Source organism: Python bivittatus, unplaced genomic scaffold, assembly GCF_059951505.1.
Source record: "Python bivittatus isolate LINGU-HERP-01145 unplaced genomic scaffold, Pbiv_v1 ctg000350_np1212, whole genome shotgun sequence".
Classification (NCBI taxonomy): Eukaryota; Metazoa; Chordata; class Lepidosauria; order Squamata; family Pythonidae; genus Python; species Python bivittatus.
This window is the reverse complement of record NW_028277074.1, coordinates 18,062,640-18,077,120: the sequence shown is the minus strand read 5'-3', so window position 1 is coordinate 18,077,120 and position 14,481 is coordinate 18,062,640. Positions and strand designations below refer to the sequence as shown.

Sequence of the window (14,481 nt, the reverse complement as noted above, 5' to 3'; positions counted from 1 at the left end):
GTGACTAGATCCCCTACAGTGGGAGAAATGAACTGATTATCTGCTGGGCTACTACTTCATCAAAAGTGGACATGATTGAAAGTGACAAATACAGAGGAAACTGATAAATAAGCACAAATACATCTCATCTGCTCTCTCTTCCTCTACCATGCTAGAAACCTGGAGAGGTTGGTGTCAAAACAGAGAAGGAGAGAAAATATGATGTTTTAAATGGGAACTCAAGAAATAAAATGCTCATGGAGAAGGCAAATGGAGACTGACTAGTGAGAAGAAATAGCATGTCCACATCTCCCCATACACTTAAAATATTCCTCTTATCACAATCACAAATGGCTATCAACCTTGTCTCAAGGTAATGGATTGCAAAGTATAGCAGATTTTACATGCTTTGGGGCTATCCTTGGACAGTGTCAGAATGAGGATATTATTTTTATAATGACACAGGGAATGAAGACTTAATGCTGTCTCACTCATGGACTGGGGACAAGATAAGGACAATTATATGGGAATAAGGGGGAAAATTGTCAGAGTATGACTATGCCGGGTTAAGTGCAAGTGCAGACAGGACCTTAGTTATACATGTTATCAACCCATGAACTAAGGCAGACGTGTTTACCTTAACTGGTTCTGCTTTAAGTATGGCTATGTCTGAATCTTTACAAGCTACAATATTTTTCAGATAATGAAAAAATGATGAGGTGCTTAATCCTACAGTCTATCCAATTCTTTCAACATTTCTTTACAGGGCTTGTTTTCCATATCCTTGCCACCACTGCCTTCTGAACTCAGTCCATTTTCTCAGTATCTTTAACCTGTGGCATCAAGAACTACACAGTACTCCAGGCGAGGTTGGATTAATGCAGAGTAAAGTGGAACTATTACTTATCACCTGGGATGTCTCCTATAAAAAATTATATTGTGTAATCATTCCTCCTCATTCATGGATTTGTTTTGTTTTGTTTTTCCCCATCAATTTTCTGTTTCTTTACAGAAAATAAAAGCTATTAATGAGAGAAATATCATTCCATTAATGTAGCCCAAAATTGCACTGACTCTTTGGAGAGTGGCATCATACTGGTGATTCATATTTACCTTGTGATTGAGTTGGCATTCTTTTCACCAACCACTGCCAAATTGCTTTCCCCCAATCAATATTAATGAATCCCCATTCACAGCATAGTTCAATATCCCCCTCCCCAAACACAATTTTTACGTTGTTTCCAACATCTACATTCCTCACCCGAGGCAGGAAAAAATGCCTGAATTTTTCAGTGGCTATTTGTCAAAATACAGTGGTGTGATTTCTAGTGAGCTGTCAAAAGGATTCCGAAGCTGCATATAGGCCATGGTCTACCTACCCTCTCCCCTTAGAGCAGACCCCCAAATCTCCTTTTTGCAGCTCACAGAGCTACCTCTGGTCATTCCACTGAAAATTTGACAGCAGGGTTCTGTTATTTTGAAGTAGGAAACATGTGGAAAGTAATGTAAGCTCTAAAATAAGAATATAACAAAAAAAGAAAGAAAACTCCTAAACTCCCACCAAAAATCCTGCCCTTCCCCCTCCAATTATGTGGATCTCTACCTCCCCAAATGTATGTTTGTTTGTTTGTTTATATTTCAAATTTAGATACCGCCCATCTCACAAAAAAGTGAATCTGGGCAGTTCACAATAAAGCAACAATAAATATTAATTAAAATACAATAAAAACAATATCAAATACAATAAAAATAGAATAAAAACCAGACATGTTAAATGTTAATGTTAAATATGTCCCTTGGCCACCAAATGTTTGGCCACTCCTATCTTCGAAGAAAAGCAACTGCCATCTTTATTTGCTCACTTGCCCTTTTTTTTTTACTGGGAGGTGTTGAAGAGGAGTGAATTGGGCCTAAACTCCACCACACAACCTTTACAGGGAAAGCACAGCTGACAGATGAAGGGTGAACAGGCAGAGGTGGCAGCTTATGCTCAGTGTAGAGTTGCCTTGATGGGATGGGATGGGATGGGATGGGATGGGATGGGATGGGATGGGATGGGATGGGGATAGGACAGGACAGGACAGGACAGGACAGGACCAGACCAGTTCTGTCTTCCTGCCCCTTGCTCTTTTCCAGCAGCTTCTGCAATGAAGACAAAAAGAGAAGAGAGAACTATTTGTTGCTTCATACTGCTTTTCTTGCAAGTTAACAGAGGTTGTACTCTTCTTCCGTAAATATGTGTTTTGTTTATGTGCAATCACAGCCTCTGAGGAATTGCAAGTAGCATCTCCACATGACACTGAAGAATTTGGGCCTACGTCTATGTTAATTTGGTTTCTTATCTGTTTGGAACAAAATGTTCCCATGTACCAAGCAGCCCAGTATTCCCTTGAGGATATTAGCTTTTGAATGAGTTTCTGAGCATTTTAGCTGCTATTTTGAACCTGCAAATTCCTATCCCTGCACCTAAGCACTTTTTGCCATCAGTTGCATTATTCAGTGGCTCCATGGATGGTACAATAACATTTTGTCAGATAAAAATGAAAAATACCAGGTGCTCAATAGGACAGAAATTTTATTCCTTGAACTGTCATTTAAAATGTAAGTGATATTATTGCAATATGTGCACAATGAAGGATGAAAATAGCTATGGGATTTTGCTGTTTCCATATGATAAGGAAACTTGGTGATATACTGGTATATGGATTGCTTTATTCAGGTCCTCCAGTCTCCAAAGACACTAACAGCTTATATAACACCTATCTCTTCTTTATTTATTTATTCAAATTGATATCGAACTGTAGCTCTGTTTCTTGCCCAGAATTAAGAGAAGCAGCAGAGCCACAAAACAACTGTTCAGTCATAACTATGTGCAGATAACTCAAAATTATTTAAAGATCTAATTTATTTCATTTATGGAATCCATTCTGATTATGTTGTTTTGGCAAGATATTAACCTTGCAATATGTGGAGTGGAAGGGTAAGAAAGGAGGCGGGAATGTGCTGCTGAAAATATGGGGTCAGGAATTAAAATATCTTGGGGAGGTTGAGTAAAGTGATGAGTACAGAAGTCCCTTCTTTGTAATTGTCCAAAACTGCAGCTCCGATGTTTCCTTGGTTTCTACCTCTGCAGCATCTGTTCTCTACAAAACATTATGAGGCCAACAAACTTACTTTAAAAGTTCACACAGATATTGTTAGGAAGCCAAACGTATTTGATTCCATTTAGAGTAAAAGATGGGAAATACAGAATACCTTAGTCCTGGCACATCTTTGACAGGTATAGCTGAGCTTTCTGCTTTCTCCATCTTGAAGTTAAATTCCTAATATGAAGCCAACAGAATCTATAGCTGTTAACTTTAAGTTAATGAGAAGCAAAGGATCTTATTCCTTGGGTCCTCTCTTAATTACAGCTTATAGCTATATTTAATCAGGAGAAAAACAAGCCTCAACAGGAAATCACTTAAATTGAAATCTTGGATTTACACTGACTTCTGAGGGATGGTTTTCAGTAACTCTAAGTACTGGTTGGTCCAGTCAGATCCTGTTTCTTGGATCTATACCTGCAGGGGCTGTGAGAAATTTTCTGTAAATATTGCCAGAGAATTATCAGCTTCATACACACCCTATGCAAGCTTCATATTTTGGCAAGGAAGAGCATCCAACCAAAAAAGAAGAAAAATGTTTCAAATAGGCTGCATCTTCTGGTCCTTTTCATGTTGTCTTAGATCACCATTTTCTAGTATCATTCATTTAACAGCCAGGTGGGAAAGTCAGTTTCTGCCACCACTCATGGAGCCCATGAATGAACAAATGAGCAGCTGCTCTCTTTCCCCAGCTATTGGCCAGATCAAGAGAAAGGGTTAGGGTTAAGGTCAGAAGATCTTCCTTGAGCAGCCTTGCTCTTCCTTGGACAGACATGCTAGGTTCAGTGACATTCCCAGTTTTTTGCCATTTGTAAGAATCCTTTTCTTCAGCAGAAAAAGCACATGCAGTTTATCAAGGTGCAGTCTATCTTCTGATTTCCCACACAAAATCAGAAAATACAGAACACATTTAAGCAAGCTTATTGGATATCTTACTATCACAAAACTTCAAAAATAGAGAGCCATTGGGTCTTGGTAGTGGGTCATGCCTCTAACAATGGATAGCAATTCCTATGTAGCCTCTTCTCCGTCATGAAATCAATGGAAGTACGATTGATTGTTCCCCAGACCCAACTCCTTCATATTTTGTCCTAAACAGTGGCAGTTTTAATGGCCCAACAGAGTAGGTCATATGCAGGCCATTTGCGACCCTTGAATCTCTTAGCAATAATAAATATATATTATTGCTAAGAAAATAAATGGAAAATAAATGGAAATAAGAGACAAGAGAACCTGGAAATAAAATATATAACGAATATCTAAATTTAACCCTGATTTCAGCTTCAGGCCAAGTCCAGATAGCCTTCTTTCCCACCTTCCCCTGAGCCCAGCACCTCATTGCTGTTAATGAAAAACAAACTTGAATAAAGCTGCTTCTGCTTTAATGGTCATATTAACCTTAATAAGTGATTTCTTAATGTGGCAGCATCTTTTTTCAGACTTGTGCCGAAGCCTGAAAAAAGCCAGGATACTTTAATGGAAAGCAAAGAGGTGCTGGGTGTCCGTGAACTCTGAAGTATTTCTTCCTAATCATTACTGAAGTTTTTAAGAATGAACATGAACAGCTGATGTAGGGTTCCACATATTGATTACTATATTAAGGATACTTAATACCACTAAAAGAAGTTTCTAAATAAAGATGTTGAACACTGTAGTATTTGTTTTTAACTATTTTTAGACCTAAATGATCTTTGCCTTAAGAAATACAGAAATGGATTAATTAGAGGCTTATATTCTGAGAATTTTTTTTCACAAAGCATGTGCTGAGTGACAAATAAGAAATATGCCTTTTGCAATCTCATGGCAATATCGTGGATATCCTATACCACCACAAATGCAATGAAAATAAGATAAGCAGTATGCCTAAATCTATTGGTAGAATGGAGAGTTCTGATTTTTAATTGCTTAACCAACAACAATTACTCCCTTCATATGGCACATCTAAGGCCACTTTCCAAATGTGGGGAGGGGGCTGGTCCAATTTCTTGGAGAGTTTTGGGCAGGGTTAAGGGGTAAAATAGGTGCTTTGTGACTCAAGAGGTCACAAAAGAGTTGTCACAAGCAGTCCACAGACCACACTTTTTGTACTCTTCTCCTTCACTGAAGCAAAAAAAGAAAATTGTGGTAATAACCAAGACTGGATTTTCTGTGTGGAAGTGCTGTTAGTTTTAATTAGTCTCACTATTCAGAATAAATTCCTGGCCTTAGAATTATTTAATTCTAGGTGTTCATCTGTTGCACTAGGTCAGTGTTGTCCAAACTTGGCCACTTTAAGATGAGTGGACTTCAATTCCCAGAATTCCCCAGCCAGCCATGCTGGCTGGGGAATTCTGGGAGTTGAAGTCCACTCATCTTAAAGTGGCCAAGTTTGGACAACACTGCACTAGGTTGTAAGTGGCAGATCTTGGTATTCAAATAAAAACAACTAAGCCCTTCATAAACCAGATGTTTGGCTGCCCTTCCGGCAAACAGTCACAACAGTGGCAGGATGCTTTTCTAGGAAAACAAGTATTACCCAGTCCTTTATTTTCAGGAGCTAATAAGAGTATCATCAAGCTGAGACAATTAACATAAAAGTTAATTATACTGGCTGGAACAGTTCAATGTATATTTTGTAATAAGAAGTGTCTATTTACCATCTATTTTTCATTACAGGCCTATTTATTTCAGATCAAAATAGAGTGGAGTGCCACACAAAGGGTTGGCCAGGCTCCTAAAAGTCTCATCCATCAAGTCTTCACAAGAATTATGCCAGACGCAATTGGAAAATTCATGACAACATCAGCAGACAACCATCTCAACAAGAAGAATGAAGTCAGCAACTACAGGACAACAACTATAGTGCAAGCTATCGTATTGGCAAGATTATCTCATGCCACTTAAAACTCTATAAATGGATATCAAAGGGCATTGCTGAACTTGTAATGCATCTTCAGGTCCTAGGAACAGATGAAAGTACCTTAAACTGAGTCACACATGGGTCCATCTAACCTGGGTATCGGTATCACAGTACTTGCAATATTGCTAGACAGTGTTGACCACCACCACCACCACCACAACACAGAAAGAAATCTCTTGTGATACCTAAATGTTGCAAAATTTCTGGGTTCTTTCAGGCATTTTAAAAAAAATTAAATTAAAAATTAAAATTTATTTTAGAAAAGTCTTTTCATTTTTTTGACATGCCCAACTTTGCATGAAATCATGCAATGACACTTGAAAAGATTGCTGACCTCTGATTTAGGGTTCTTCATCATGTTTTATTTAAAGTGTATCTACCAGTCCTTGAGCCTATCCGTATAAAATCTGCTTCCCCCTCTGGTGATCCCAATACTGCGACAGGTACACTATTGATCAATGGTGCTGTCCTCACGATGTACAGAGCATGTTAAGGACAGGGACTGATGGTTTTCCCAGCTTTGTTTTCCTCTCCTCCCACCAACTGTTCCAGTTGACTGAAGAACATTCCCCATTCACTCTCTCTAACATGGGTTGGGGGAGGGGGGGAAGGAGGCTAGTTTTGACAGATAGTGAGACTTAAAAGGTTTTGCATCAGTTTTTATGTGGGTCTGTTCAAAGGAACCCTGACTATTAGGGCTCGTGCTCGTCCTCTCTCTCTCTCTGCTGCTTCATGGTATAATTCTCCTTGTATCTGGCAGCTGTTGTTCAGGATGCCTTTGGACAGGTTTAGCCCTGCTCTGAACTAATCCTAATTTTGAAGAAGGCTGAGAAGCCCTTAGTGATAGCCTTAGTGATAGCCAAGGTTTCATGGAACAATCTTTCGTAGCCTACTAGTAGAGCAATTAATCTAAGGTTTTGACTCAAACATGGACTTTGGATTAAAAGCACCAAACTTGCTATGGCCATGAAATAATAATCATAAAATATTTCCTAATATCCATCCATCCTCATATTTAATTCTCTTCTGAAATAAATAAATTTATTTCATTTATAAACCAATATTCATTAGCTCTGCCCACATATAAGATAAACTAGTGGGCAGGATCTGAGCAGCCTCACTAGCATGCTGCTTATTCATTGTTGAACCACAGTTTCTCACAAAATAATCTGAGATCAAGTTTTCTTATTATACTATAGATATTAATCAACTCAACAATGCAAGAATACTTATGTTAATCCAATAATTCTTTTGTTAGTTGCCATCCTAAAATGTGTTTGTATGTTTGTGAGGCTGTGTATGTTTTCAACAGACTCCTCTTTCAGGACAATATTCTATACATCTGATGAAATGATGTCTGATCCACAAAAACATAGTTTACCATAAATCTATTATTCTTTAATCATCTTGTAGGCTGGGTTGATAGGAACTGGAATCCAACAACATCTGGAGGGCAGTTGGTTCCCATCGCTGCAGAGTTTAATTTTTGCCCCTACCAGTCCTTTCAGTATCTGATTTGCCTTTGTGCTTTTTCTCCCATTCATTAAATGTTCCGATTTTCCCTAGTCCTGCTGTCTCAAAACCCACCCAGCCAAGAACAGCCACACAAAGCTAACTCTTATCTTTTTCCTTTTTTTCTATTTCCAGAAAAAAGATTGTAAACATTACTCAAATTTTTGCAGTGTGGGTTGGCAATGCACATTCTCACAGTGGCAATAGGAGGAAAACACTCATACACAATAGTCTTTTTTTTCCAGTTATTGGCAGGTTGACAGTTCTTGGCATTGTTTTAACCCTTTGTGATTAAGGTGATAGATGTTCACATTGAAAGTTTAGCTTTCAGCTTCAATCAGCAGAACGCTCAGTCCTCAAATATCCCTTCTTGGGATGAGTAATAATGCGGAGAAGAAGCTTTATTTCTAAGTTCAAGCTTCAGCTCAGAAAAAAAAAATCACATGCATGCAAGATACCATGCTTTTTTTTTTTTGTCCACTGCAGTTTCTATTAAGAAAGAAAACAATATTTGTTTGGTTTTCATGTGCAACTAACATCTGTCTCAACAGCCAGAAGAGAGCATACCTTTCCTTGGGACTACAGGTTGCCAAATATAATTTTCATGTGTAACATGCCTGTGGATTACATTGAAAGCTCTCAAGGTCAAGTGCCACATAACTTTGTGTACTGCTGAACCAAAGATAACACTGTATTATGCCACTACTGAAACTGAGCCAAGAACAAAATACTTTGTTCATGTTGAGAACATTGTTAGTTACAGATTTAATCTCACTTAGTATCTTTTTCCACTTCTACATAACTACGGTGGCACAAACATGCCCTGGCAACTTTCTTCTGCCCCATCATTTTTCTGCCTCAAGATGTTGCCTTGAACTGCTTCCTAGCCCATTAATGAGACAAACTTAAGATACCCTTAGCTTGAAATCCTTAAAGTAGTATTTCTCCCCTTAGTCCAATACTTTCCAAGGGCAACCTCATGCCCTTTAAATTCTGTTAGGCTTTGTCACCTTGAAGAGAAATCAGATGACTGCAGTGACTTGAAACAGAGAAAAATACAGGTAGGATATGGATCAGCAAAAGGACTGCAAATTTTATATCAGTGTGAGCAGTTTCCAGGGGAGGGAGGTCAAACCAGGCAAGATGTCAGGAATGGCATCATAATCAAAGTCCCACCCCTTTATATGTGCACATGTTGTTGATGCACATATAAACAGAGCGGGGCATGGATCAGAATGCTGTGACTGCCATCTTGCCTGATTTGCCTCTCCTGCTCCCCCACAAATGCCACTGGCTACTATAACTTTCTGCTGACTCAGGAATGGTTCTGTAAATCAGTAGTGGGGAAAAGCCCTTAGAATAAATGGACTGAAATCAATTAACTTACATCATGTAGATTTCAAGGGGTCTTCTTTAAGCAAGATCAAGTTTGGATTTAGCCTATCAGGCAATCACTTTCCTTACAGTATGCAAAGTATGATGCAGGGAAATCAACAATAGTAATTAGACAATACGTAATTTTAAAAAGCATAGTTTCCTGTATTACACCATATACAATTCAATATGGAAAATATCTTGGTGAAATCATATGGTCATTTTATTAGTCATTGTACACCAAGAATAAGAAAACTCTTGTTTTCTTTTGAATTCAAAAGAAGTTGTTGAATTCAAGCTCTTAAGAGGTCCAGCTACCATAATCAGCAATCAAGAATACTGGGAATTTTAATCCATTATTTGTGCCAATCTGTGCTCTAAACCATTAAATGACTAGATTATTACTTCCATCAACTGCCCTCTGTTTACTGTATAAATTGAGCCGCCCAGAGTCACCCACTGGGGGAGATGGGCAGCATACAAATTTAATAAACAAACAAACATATCTGTTTGAAGAATACTGAAAGATTTGAAATAAAAGGTTATTCTGAAATGTCCTACTAACTCGTAAACAACTGTTGGAAAATTGTCACATGATAAAGCCAGCGATGTTTCACAGTTGTAAGTTTAATAAATTTGTTTTGCATTTGGAGGTGATCTATACAACTGGACCAAAATAAGGAACTTTTTTTGTACAAAACAGTACAAAAGATACATCCTATAAAACACGTGTGTATTTGCCAACTGGATAGAGGATAATCAGGGATATAGTTTCTAGAACTTCTCTGATATAATACATAAAGCCTGAAATATATGTATGACATTTCTTCCTGTGTAGATTCCTTTTTCATAAATGGAAATAAATCTCTCTGAGAATAGCAGTTTGTTTCTGGGTCAATTCAAGGTTGACCTTTAAAGCCCTTCATGGCATGGGGCCAGGCTATCTGAAGGACCGCGTCTCCCCAATTTCAACTGCCCATCCTACCAGATGCAGCAGAGAGGGCATGTCATGGGTTCCATCGCCTAGGGAGATACATGTGGCAGGCCCCAGGCGGCGGGCCTTTTCTGCTGTGGCGCCTGCGCTGTGGAATCTTCTCCCCCTGAGGTGAGGCTGACCTTGTCATTGTTGAGCTTCCAGAGGTCCCTCAAGACTTGGTTATGCCAGCAGGCCTGGGGACTCCAGGGGACGGGGGAATTAGTGAGGTGGCTCCCTTATTTTTAACTTCCTTTTATCCTCTGTTCTATTTTGTTTTATATATTTTTAATGTATTTTACTGTTTTTAGCTTTGTTGTATGCTGCCCAGAGTCACCTGTGGTGAGACGGGCAGCTATATAAATTGATTAAATAAATAAATAAATAAACCTATGTATCACAGGTACACAAAATTCTGCCTAATTATGACCACATGAGCCTTTTATATACTGTATTCCTCTTGAAAATAAAATCTATAGATTTAAATAGACCTTACTTCATATATGTGATAGTAAAATCACAAACTAGTATTAGACTCTAAATTTCACTGCACATTGAAAATAAAATCAATTATCGGACCTACTTCAATTCAGGATCTATTTCAAAATACTTAATGTGCCCAATTAAGTCAGCAACAATGATTTCAATAAAATCTACTTTTCAATTAAAATGCTGAGGATTGTAGCTTTGGAAGAAAGGATCTGATACCATTACCATTATTACACCAACTTTTAAATTGAGAAGAATAAAATTTGACAATTAAAATCCATTACAACTGGAAGCATATTGTGTTGTTTTATAAATCTTCACCAGTGATGATGCAACCTGCATCTATTTCTAGATCTCTGAAAAGATGGGATGTCTTCTTCTGTCTTTAATAAACAAACCATTTTCAGTACAGGGCAAAAGCTGAATGTAATGCACATGTCAATGGAAATGAAAGTAAATGCATTTTATCATGGTGCCACAGGAGGTAGGGGAATTACTGTAGTTCTTCAGACTAGCGACAGTGGTTGTTGGCAAGAGTGGGTAGGACAGAAGTCCTGCACTGAGTCTGTTAATATAAAAACCCGCAAATGGAAAAAATAATCAGTGGCCCAGGAAAGCACACCACCCAATAATCTTAATATCAAAGCTCAAGATTCCTGTGGATGAGAAAGGGCTTAAGTAGGAGTGTCTTTTTAACTCTACATGCCTCATTAATCATCTCACTGTTGGATACAGAAATTCTTGGCAGTTTGGATCTCATATTGCCTTTTCTTTTTTCTTTTTGGTAAGGTTCATTGTAATATTTCAGCATTTTGCTGTCAAATTAAATGTAAAGTTTTACTTTATTGGAAAAAAGTTTATATAAATTGCCGAGCGAGTTGTTAATTTAATGTAACTCGCTGCTTTCTCTATTATAAACTTTTTGTTTATGTCGGGCAGAAGAGTGATCTGTCTCTTTAAAAGGATTTGTTTTCACAAGCTCAGCCAAGTTTAAAGAAATCTACCCTGTGGCAACTGAATAAGGAAGAGAAAGTTGGACACAGGTCAACAGCTTTAGATGCCTGGTATTTATAATACTGTGATAACTTATAGTTCTTTAAGAGTTATACCGTCATATATCCAGCCAGAGTTACAAGACAAACACTGAGCTTTTTGGGGGTTAGGTCTTTCCCCACTGCTGAGTTGAAATATTATTCACCCATTTTTGAATCAGCAGAAAACTATACCGTTCTGAACGTTCCTGTCCCCATTGGTGATCCTTATCCTGCCTTGATTTCAAGTGATTATGGTCACTAATCCTTGTAGGTAACATGTTGACATGATTTCATACACATCAACAAATAGCTACAAATTAAAACTTAGCTCATATTTTATTCTTATCAAAATAATATTTTCTACACAAATTGAAGAAAAGTATTTAAACAAACTATTCAAAATGATTTAAACTGTACATTGAAAAACAGACCCACTGATGTAAACAATACTATTAGAGGGTATAGTCTGAGATCATGGCCAGCAAATAATCTCTCGATTAATAATTGTTAATTGGGATTGCTAGGTATTCTCACTGAAATCAATAGAGATCACAAAAGATCTCACTCCAGCTTTTCTTTTCTATAGGCACCAAAAAAAAAAAAAAATCACAGATAATCAATCAATTCTACTCACCCTGGCTTCCATAGGAGGCATGATAAAAGTTTAGAGTTTGGACTGGACTTGTTTCTACTAACTTTAGCTGTTTTCCCAATGGCTGTTTGAAGCTCAGTATGCATACATGCTATGTGCAACATCAGTACCACTGAATTGTCCATGTGTTCATTAGCACCCCAACAAAACTATAACTTTTTTTCTGGGGAGCTTTGGAAATGTACAGACATGCTTTTGCTGACTAGCGCACCATGGGAAATGATGTTATCTATTCTTTTGCTTGCAGCATACTTCTGTACCAACTATATCCTTAGTAGGATGATACCCTACATGCTCCTGAATGCCTTTTATCCATGATGGTTCTCAGCATGTGATATTGTGACCTGCAACTGATTCTTGAGTTGCAAAGGATGCTGTGGAGTGTTGGTCAATATTCTTTATTTCTTGAGTTATTGCTACATTAGTAGCCAAAATACTGCTTGAGCATAGGATCGTGATTGTTATATTGGTGTTAGCTCTATTATGTGGCTACTCAGAATATTGGAATTTTAGGACAATTCTTTAGAAAAGTTAAGACCAACTATGGTCAACAGAAACTGTGCCCATGCAATCACATTCACAGTTGCAGTTTAGGTATTTCAAACTTAAGTCCCATTAAGAAACTGAAAATATGGAAACCTGGCATTGTTTTGAATAGTTATTCTGGAATATCTACACAAAGTGCCAGAGAAATAATACTGAAGTGTTTGCCAACACAGAAATTAAGTTTTATGACCACATGCTGCAATTGTGGTCATTACTCTCTTCCTTGGAATTATATGCATGAAAAATAAACTTGTAGTCCTAAATTCTGTGTACTGTCAAAGGTGGGGAGGGAAACATATTGAATCATAATAAGGACTGTCATATAGTGTCATGCTATAAACTGGTGTTTGGCTAGATTGATGAGAGAGTATTAGCTATACTAATGTGGAAAATCATTCACTAATTTGCAAGAGAGTTCTTGGAGGCTGAGGATCAAAAACTGTTTATGCTTAGAAGTTTATGCTTTTGTTTATGCTTAGAAGTACCTCTGAAAAAATCATTAATTTGAAATATGATGAGCCTAATTCTAACATTCTTTGCTCAGCAGCTCTAAATGCCACATTGGAAGAAAGGATAAGAAGTATCAGTACTCCTTCAGAAATAAATAAATAAATAAATAAATAAATAAATGGAAGACTACATTGGTTAAAACTTTCTTTAAGGCATGGTATAATACCAGACCTGGATCAAAATTCTGTGTTGTGCCAGTCACCCTGCTGGCTGTAAAGTCTACTGGCAGGCTTTTGGATAAGAACATCAGAGTTGGCATGCTTCTATATCAATGTTTTTAAAACTTGGCAACTTTAAGATGTGTGGACTTCAACTCCCAGAATTCCCCAGTTAGCATGCTGGAGAATCTTTGCCATGAGTGCAAAGATCACAAAAAAACCCCCTCCGGGATATGTTTAGAAGCATATTCATCCAATCAAGTGAAACCAGAGCTGCAGTGAAATGTGCAAAAGCGCTCTCCCCCAAAGTTTAATAGAAAATACCAAACACCCCAGTAGAGCACCAACAGCCCCTTATCAGGCTGTGCTTTGTATCACCACACACTATTTGTGCAATATGCAGACATTAGCGAGTGATGGCAATGACTCAGTCCTACAAACACATCCAGGTAAAGATACAGATCAAATGAACTGGAAGCCTAGTGCACAGAAAACCCAAGTTGGGAAATGATTAGGAATCAGATGCTTACTACCTTGCCTGAACTGTACAAATGTTTGTATCTTATTTAGCCTCCATAGCATCCGGTTTCAAGAAACAGACCCCTGGCTCTACTCCATAAACCAGCTCATCTAATACTAGCATTTAAACTGATGTAGACTGAAAGCTCATAAATAGACTGAAAACTTTATATCTAAGAACTGGATCTATTTCACTGGGTTCAAGAAACCTGTACCTATAGCTCTTGCAGTTGGTAGCATATTATCATTAATCTGCAGGAGATGGGAGAACTGGATTGCAAATAATTTTAAATTAAAATCAATATGTTCAAAAGTAAACCATTCCAGCTTAAAAAATACACAGAATGAACTGGCCAGGATTTGATTTGTACCCCCCCCCCAAAAAACTCCAAATTTTTAATTTCAGAATTGTTAAACTCTGCAGGCGCTCAAGATGAGTTTTTAAAACGCACTATACCTCATGTTGGGCTGCAGCCTCAGGGTCAAGAAACAATTCCCTGCTCTATGCTTGTAAATCCTTCTCTATACTAAAAGGGATAGAAAAGGGATGCATATATTTTGCTTCTGTGAAGTACAATGTTCTACAATCAGCTAGTAGAAACAATGAAACTTGATCAAAGTTGGGGGACTCCTCAACATGATAAGAAATGGGACGGTGAAGTTTAGCCCAGAAAGCAATTTTTATGTTCA

The 14,481-nt window shown here is 37.8% G+C and overlaps 1 protein-coding gene across 3 annotated transcripts in view; it reads right to left on the bottom strand.

Moving 5' to 3' along the window:
- Positions 1-14,481, bottom strand: part of EVA1C (eva-1 homolog C) — a 45,002-nt gene that overhangs the window by 26,882 nt on the left and 3,639 nt on the right. The window lies entirely within an intron of this gene.